The sequence below is a fragment of the Triticum aestivum genome, chromosome 2B (genome assembly GCF_018294505.1).
Source record: "Triticum aestivum cultivar Chinese Spring chromosome 2B, IWGSC CS RefSeq v2.1, whole genome shotgun sequence".
Taxonomy (NCBI): domain Eukaryota; kingdom Viridiplantae; phylum Streptophyta; class Magnoliopsida; order Poales; family Poaceae; genus Triticum; species Triticum aestivum.
In genome coordinates, this window is record NC_057798.1 from 775539619 (window position 1) to 775548706 (window position 9088).

Here is a 9088-nt window from a genome sequence, read left to right on the forward strand (position 1 = left end):
CTATACACCCGACAGTGAAATACTCGATAGCCTGCACCTCGTGCACGCCCTCGCAGGAGTTCCGAAGCTCGGCCCAGCGCGTGAGGTAGTCGCGAGTCAACTCGTTGGGGCCTTGCACGCACAATGAGAGTAGACGAGGCTTGGGAGGCCGCTTGTATGTGCTCGTGAAGTTGCGGACGAATGCTTCAGTGAAGTCGACCCAGCTGTTGATGCTGCGGGGCTTCAGACTGTTCAACCATGTCCGGGCCGTGCCCTGGAGCATGAGTGGAATATACTTTACGGCAACACGCTTGTTGCCGTTTGCTATGTTGACGGCCGTGGAGTAGTCAACCAGCCAGTCCTCTGGCTTCACGGAGCCGGTGTACTTGGGGGTATCTCGGGGGAGCGTGAACCCTTTGGGAAAGGGTTCGTCTCGGATGTGAGGTCCGAAACAGGGCGGACCCAACTCGTCTTCTTCTTCCAGCGCCAGGGATCGGTGGAGTCAGTCGATCCGGTGGCGGGCGTCGTTTTCTCCGACTCCCTCTCGACGGCCAAGGCGGTTACCGAGAGTCAGATGCTCAACGGGTGGTGGGGAGACTCGCCTTTCTTTGCGAGGTGGAGGGGGCAGATAGTCGTCCTGCCATTCCACTACTTTGGGGCGGCCGTCTTGGTCGCGCTCGATGGTGATGTGAGTCCGACTATGGCTGACAGCCGGCTCCTTGTCTTTCCTTCCGCGGACACCGCCAGTTGGTGTCCGAGATGTCGCGCCTTGATCTCGGCGGGAAGGTAGGTCGTCGTTTTGTCGTTGCGGCGCCTCCGTGCAGCAGCCGGCTTCGTTCTGCACGGCAGCTGCATCGAGGAGCTGCTGGACTCGCTCCATCATCAAGCGGCCCTCTTCGCCCTCGAAGTTATCTAGCTCGTCCACCGCCGCCTGGGCGGCACAGATGTTCTCCGCAGGCGTGGCGTACACGGGGCGATTAGCCCCGAACAGGTTGGCGATGGCCACGCCGCGCTGCCGGACTGCACCTAGGTGGCTAGGCCCAGTCGGGGCCGGCGAGCAGCCCACAGCGCGATCCATCTCATGCTGGTAGGCTTCTGACAAGCGTCTCATGCTTGCCAGCTTCTTCGCGCCTTCGATGAGCTGAAGGCGGCACACCTCCAGCGTCTCGGCGTCAGTGTCTACCGGAATAGGCGCGGTCAGGTCTTGCAGAGTCGCTTCGAGTGGATCATGAGCTCCTTCACCGGAGCGTTCACCGTGATTGAGGACAAGAACCTCCGTGACGGTGCTTCCGCCGCTCTCCGCGCGAGGGAGCGGCTCGTCGTAGATCACCACGTTGGTGGGGAATGCGTCGAGCGACGCGGTGTCGGAGTCGACCAGCATTTGGTCGGTGGAGCCTATGGACTCCAGGTCCACGGCAGGCTCGCCGGCGACGTGGAGTTGGTCAAGGAGGCCCGCGAGGAGGCTCTCGGGGCCGCTTGTGCCCGCGTCGGATGCAGGCTCGTCGGAGAGGCGAACCTCGCCGACAAGTTCTGTGCGGCAGCTGGCCGCGCAGGTGATCTCAGTGCCGCGTAGCGCGTAGGCGCATACTTCGTCTGGTGAGCCGGGCTGGCTGCGCTCGCCAGGGAGGAAAAGGGTTCCCGTCCAGAGCAGGTCTCCGGACGACGGTGCACCTCGCCCCATCGTGGGCGCCAAATGTCGGGGGTTGGGTGCGACGTATGCCAAGGGATGGCTTATCATGCGGGGAGCGATTAGAACGTCGCCGGTGCCTGGAAACGGGATGAGGCGAAGGCATGCACGTCGACGGATCTTACCCAGCTTCAGGGCTCTCCGAGGTGATAACACCCCTACTGCTGCTCTGCGGGGTCTCCGCATGATCACTATGGCAAAGTGAATACAAGGTTGCTCCTAGAGCTGTTTCCTAGAGGCAAGAGAAGGCAAGGCTAACTCCCTCCTTCCTGTATGGTCTGGTCTAGTGCTAAAGAAGCTATCCCCCTTGCATGGGTGCCCCGGGGGGCTTATATAGGCCCGCCCGCCAGGGATACAATGGTAATCCGGCTGGGTGCGGGTCCCAGCCGTCTGTCTCTCAGGCCGCCGTCTCCTCCGCCGACTGCTGGGGCCCGCCGACAGGCCTGGTACTGTAGTCGTGCTTTTAATGACGCTGGCTTGGTCATGGGGTCGTGGCAACAGTGCCGCCACCTGGCGGACGATCACTGTTGCCATTCCCCGTCTTTTCTGGTTAATGGCACGTGGGGCCCCTGGGGAGGGGCTGGCCGACTTCCGGGGGCCGACTCCCAACGGGTCCGTCTTGTGGCGCTCTTGCCGTCTTCTGTACCCCCGCTGACGGGCGGGACCCGCCGTCTCTGGGCCGTACAAGTAGGCCGTCGTGGGCACAGTGCGCTGCCCACGGGGGCTGAGATCAAGACAGGCATGGCAACAGTGCCGCGCCGGATGGAGATCTCCAGTGATACGGCGTACTGTAGCCATGCCGGCCCTTCATAAGCGGGACAGGGACGGCCACGCGGTGACTGTACCCCGTCCCGTCCATCATGGCGAAGGTAGGAGGTGGCTGGAGTCGCGGGCCGACTCCCCATAGTCGGCTTATCTCAAAGTCGTCAGCTAAGAGTCGGCTTATCTCGAAGTCGTCAGCTAAGAGTCGGCTTAACTCGAAGTCATCCCTAGGACTCGGCCGTGAGGGGCAGTTGCCGCCGACTCTCAGGAGGCGACTCTTTATCGTGGGGTCTTGAGGGGCGCAGTACGCCCCGATGTCTTGAAAGGTTCAGGGGCTCGGGTTAGCCTACCCGTGGCCCATTACTCCGACACACCATCATCGCCAACTTGTTTTTTATAAGGGTACAAATGATAAGTTTGCTGACTACTAAAGTAAAGTGGAATCTGTCCATGTTATGCAAGTAAATAAAGGTGATTGTTTATCATACGGGTAAGGTTGGATGAAGGGTGGTAGGAACAAATGCTCCGCCTAGAGCATGTGTATGTGTGAGAGAGAGAGAGGGAGAGGAGAGAGAGAGATGGAGTCTTAGTTTGTGTGTGTGAGAGAGAGAGAGATGGAGTCTAAGTGTGTGTGGGGGGGCGTGCGTGCGTGTGTGTGTGTGTGTTTGTGTGTGTGTGTGTGAGTGAGAGAGAGAGAGAAAGATGGAGTCTTAGTGTGTGTGGGGTGTGTGTATGTGTGTGTGTGTGTGTCGCGGGGTCCCCTATGGCGGATGTAATTTAAGTGTGCATGGCTTCATCATAGAGAGGTGATGTGTATGGCAGAGGCCACCAACGATGGGGTGCGAGAGAGAAAATTCCCGTAGGGAGGGAAGAGAAGGTGCATGCGCGTGAGAGGAGTCGACATCGAGAGAACGTGTTTGTTCGAGAGACACCAAGTAAGACACCATTGATGGTGCATGTAGGCAGGAATTAAACAAAGGGATGGTCTTATTGGTTTCGGGGATATAGGGGAAGAGTGAGAGGCGCGCGCGCGGGGGGGGGGTAGCTAGAAGGAGATTTTAAGTGTGAGTGTGTGTTTTTCCCATCCAGTCGGAAGTTATGTCCACAAAAGAGGATAATGATTCGATGTGGCGTTAGGATTGAGGGTAATTAACTATGTATGGAGACATAGAGACCTTGAACGTGCATGTGTGAGAGGTATACATGTATACGTGGGATGTGTGTGTGCGCGCGCATGATCGAGATAAAAGAAAGAAGACATAAGTCCTAAGATCAACGACATGGGAGAGACGGATCGGTATGACAATATGCATGCATGTAAGAATGCAGGGAAGAAGGCCCGACAATTGAGCATGTGTTTTTGTCTTTAAGAGATAGTGGCGTGGGCTGGAGCATGCATCTATGGTGAGCAGAGGGGGTGAGGCGCAACGATTGTGAAAAAGAGATCAACCTATAAATGCATATGTATGGATAGACATATATAGTGTGAGTGATAGGAAGCAAGACTCCGTGCGAGAAAGAAATGTTGACGGAGAAACTACAGATAGATACAGAGATGGAGATGCTAGCTAGAGAGACATCCGTTAGTTTGGGTGTCGGAGATGACCGTCGGGTGGTTCAAAGGGTGAAGTTATATATGTGTGTGTGAGGGCACCTGACTGCATGTAGAGTGAAACATATGTAGTGTGCGTGATATGAATCAAGAGTGAGGGCGAGAAAGAAGGTTGATGGAGAAACATATAAATAGAAATATAAAGATGCTAGCTAGTGTGCGCTGGAGATAGGAGTCGAGTGGATCAGAAGGCTAGGTTATGTGTGTGGTGTGAGAGAGATAGAGAGAGGGTGCATGTGAGTCACATACAAAAAGATATCAGAGAGAAATGAGATCCACAGAGATGGAGTTTTGTGTCTGCGAGAGAGAAAGATATTTCACAACGAGAGTGATAGCTAGAAAGACATATGAGGGAACGCAAGATATCTCTAGGGGGAGAGGGTGTGTTTGAGCAACATACAAGAGAACAATAGAGAAATATGAGACCCTCAGAGACAGAGTTTGTGTTTGTGTGTGAGAAAGAGATATTGAAGAGGAAGGTTCGTAGGTTCTCATATCTAAGGAGCGAAAGATATCTCTGTATGAGGGGTGTGCGAGTGGCACACATGGGAATAGTTGAGAGAAATGAGACCCCGGGAGACAAAGTTTTGTGTTTGTGTGAGAGAAAGAGATTCCACATGGAGAATCATAGCTAGAGACACATAGCAGGGAGCGAGATATACTTAGAGAGAGATAGAGTGATGAAGGTCGAGGGAGAGAGTATCGTCAGTGTGTTATGAAGATAAAAGATCATTGTCGATATACAGGTAGCACGAGAGATGCCTGAGAGACGATGAACGCATATAGGTCCAGAGAGATAGTCCTATATAAGCATGAGTGATAGCTATATGAGACGAATATTTGGATTAAAGGGGATTCAAATATTTAAACTGGAGATCACGACATCGATAATATCATAACGCAAATTGGTGTATCAAACAGGCATATTCATTTGAATTTGGGCACACGTGTAATGTTATATAGTTTATCAATATTGGTGATCCATAGATTCTACAATTACAAACAATGCATGGTTTATATGCAATTAATGTCTAAACGGGATTACACTATATGTTGCGTGTGTGAAACAAATTATACATGTTTGAGAAGTTAAAAAAACCCGCATGAAACACACATTAATTGGAGACAGATAGCGAGGAATGCATACACTAGATTTCAACATAAAGTGGTTTCAAATATTTGAAAATCCAAATTGATGGATACAACCTTATGAATCCGAGATCATGCCATTTGTAAACCATATTTATGTATAAATGGTGTTGCGCTTTTGAAAGTATATATAAAAAAATGATGTATATAGAATGTAATTCCAATTGAAAATGGATCCCGCCCGAAAATAAATAGTAGAATACAAACGGGATTCGAATTGAGTTGGCACGGTAAACGTGTACTGTGAAAAATTTGAACGAAGCGGGGAAAGTCGTAGTAACCGCCCGAAACCAAAATCTACGAGATGGAAATCACTACTGCCTATCCCTACCACGCAAAACCTATCTGTTGGATATCAATAGGTTTCGATAGGGGTAGGTTTGTAATTTCACCCAAACGTGACGTAACCGCCTCTCAGCCGGATTCATACACGGTGGGCGCCAAAAAACAGTGTGCCCTCGGCTGAAATCGACTCCCTCCCTGATTCATATTCATACACGGTGGGCGCCAAAAACAAACTCTCGTCGGCAAATATTCGGTGTATGCGAGATTACCGTCCTATCCCCAACCGACTAATGTTGTTGTGATGTAGTAGAAATTCGAAACGGGGGCTAAGTTTGTAAATTTCCTCGCAGTTGAGACAAGCGCGCCCTAAATACATGGTTCCCCCCTTCCTCTCTACCTCCCTTTTCCCCATCCGTACTCCGTCGGCGCCAAAACACCCTCTCCACCCCACCCTCCTCCGTCCGCCGCCGCCCGCCACCCCATCCACCGCCGTCCTCCTCCACCATGCCAGAGCTGATACCTTGACGCCGCCGTCCATTACAAGAGATCGACCTCTCTCATCCACGCCTTCGGACCGGGATCCTTGCATCCCGTCCTCTCGCTTCATCCCCACCATCGTCCACCTTGCCGGTGCCGCTCCAATGACCGTCTCGTCCACCGCGCCCCGCCGCCACCGTCTACCCTCCTAGATCTGCTTCCACGCCACCGACAGCCATCGCAACCGCAGCACCGTCAAATTCTCAGCAGATGCGTACACGGCGCCGCACCAGAGGCGGTACTCTTTCGTTCTGCTCAACTTATTTATCGCAGCAAGAAAATAGATCGCCACTGCTTTACTCTGATTTCTTGTCTTGGTTGCGGAGTTGCCTTTGTCTGGTTTGCACCTTCAGATCCGCCATGGCACGCTCAACACTATGCTCCCAATGTTTATGGTTTTCCCCTTTTATATTCCACAGTAGTTAAATCACAGTAGACTAAATTTCAAAATTGGGTCAGTCAATTTTTCAGAGCTCGCCGGAGTTTGCCGGTGCGATCCAAGGGGCTCGAGTGGTTGTGGGGCCTCGCCGAACGAAGAAAACTCGACGCGGGTGGGAAGTGGGGGTGGCGGAGGAACACAGGCGGTGGGGGCCGGTGGTCCCGCCGGCGGCCCGTGCAGTGTTCTGTATGGGAAGAATCAGAGACGAGGAGGAAGAAGGGTTAGGAGACGTAGGATCTTCATCCAACTGCCTGAAATGGTTGAGAGACAGCTGGGAGTTGCATTCTTAATGCACTCTAGTTCATCATGTGTGGGCACTATGCAACCAACATTTAATTATCCAAAATCTGCTTGCTCTTCTTTACCATGTTCGATTGTGCTAGCCTATACGTGATCGATAGGCTTTCAATTACTAGCGGCAATACAACACCGTATTACAAGCTAGTTCCACTTTCCCGATTTATATATCATGGTTATGGTGTACCCTTGTTATGTACACTATGATCTGCCTAGTTGTTGTGTGCTCTTGTTATCATGGTTTGGCAATAAACTCTCTATACACTATATTATGAACCTATCATCTACCAGCTATGCTTACTTCTGGAGCCTATTTTTTTGTGTACTTCTGCCAGATTATATAAATGCACGCACAACATTACAGCACACATGAGCTCTCTCATCAGAATCCAATGATAGCACATAAGTGTTTACAGGGGCGCCCCTATATTAGAATATCATCTGCTTTACAAAGATAATCTCACAACTATTTATGTTTTCATGGTTCTCAGATATTATACGCAATTACAGTGAATATCAGAATCCGCGCATCAGAAGAATATTGTGGAACACTGCAATGACTTACAAAATTGGCACCAAGGCATTGAGTGCCATTCTGGAAGCAATGAAACTCGTACGCTCCCCACCTGTTGATTCTTGTTCAGAATATCATCCTAATGACTATTCTAACCTCGAGGAGTCAAAGGCAGATGGCCTGTCCTGTTCACCCATCAAGGTGCCTGTTCTAATTTGGCAAGGTTTTATTGATTGCGCGTATCTTGCATATGTTGTCTTGCATTTCTTCTACTTTGTTGCACCACCATCTGCTTAGTTTACTCATCATATAACTCGAGATGCCATGCCCATCCATTATCAATACATATTCCATCTGTCGTCATACCATGTTGTTCCACTCAAATGTTGTTCTTGTGCATCAGACATCAAAAAGGAAAAGGGTGATTGCCGAACCTGAAGGAGCACCAGCAAAGTCCTTCAAAACGTGGTGGTGCCGGAGAAATCAGACAGCGCCCCACTTATATTGGCTATACAACCAGTGACACAAAACATAGGACCGACTCCAGCAGACTGTACCCATACTTCACTGGCCACACCACTAGCCCCACCACACAAGACCTGCACTCCAGCAAAAGGTATACCGATTTCATTTGCCATAGCACCAGCCGTACCACAGAAAAATCCCACTCCGGCAAAAAGTACAGCAAGTCCACCAGCCGAAGACCTATCCTAACTGTAGAGACGGCCAATTCCTGCAGATTGGAACCCCATTCCATTTATTCCCAGTTTAAAAGACAATGCTTTCAATGTTGTTAGGGACTACGTGCATATATTCCCATCATGGGAAGATTATAGTGAAGACAAACACCATTTTCACATCTTCTTGTCCAACTTACGTGTAAGTGCTATTATTCATGGTTATTATTTTCCTGTTTTCTGCTGATCAAACACATCAATGATTTACATTACATTGTTGTAACTACGTGAGGGTCAATCTGGATAGTCATGACGAGCAAAGCTTGCTTGTGCTTTTCAAGGAAGCATTGCAGCAGTATCGGTGTTACCTGAGGAAATCACACTTTGATGGCAAGTCTATAAACAAATTTCCGATGAAGTCTCCTGTGCTAAATTTAGAAGACATTGAATGGAAAAACCTTGTTATGCACTGGTCTCGTTCCCAGGATGAGGTACTGTCTATGAAATCACATGACAATTTGAACTTCTACTTTTCCGCATGTGCCTTACGGATCTTTTTTGCAGGAAATCAGCTCGAAGAAGAATTCCTGTTTGAAAAGAACGACAGGATATCACAAATATGCTACCCGCTGCTTTGCTCTTGTTAGTACCTGTTGTCCTATATCACTATACTTGCATACATACCTGGTTCATCATGTGACAGCAGTATGCATGATAGCTTGCTTATCAATTGTTCGCTCCAAATTATCTGATCTGTATGAATGGTTAAATTAGTGTAGAATATATCCAATGCCAATGAATTTTTTTAGCTCTGCATTGTACTTGTAAGTACATGATGTCCTTTATCAGTGTACTTATATTGACAGGTAGTTGCTCATGTACCATCACTCTGTAGCTTATTTTACTTTGCCCTCCATTTTCTACACATCAGATCTTTATTTACTCTTACCATAAGGTTGGTACTGAAGAAGTTTAGCTGTGCATTGCTCTTGGTTGTGCCTTTTGCCTGTATCGCTGCACATACATTTATAGCTACTTGGTTATGTAGCATCACTCTTCATCTTATCTTAAATATTCTCCATTTTTCGTATATTATCACATCTATATTTACTCTTAACAAAATGTAGAATAAAGGCAATGCTTATGAAGA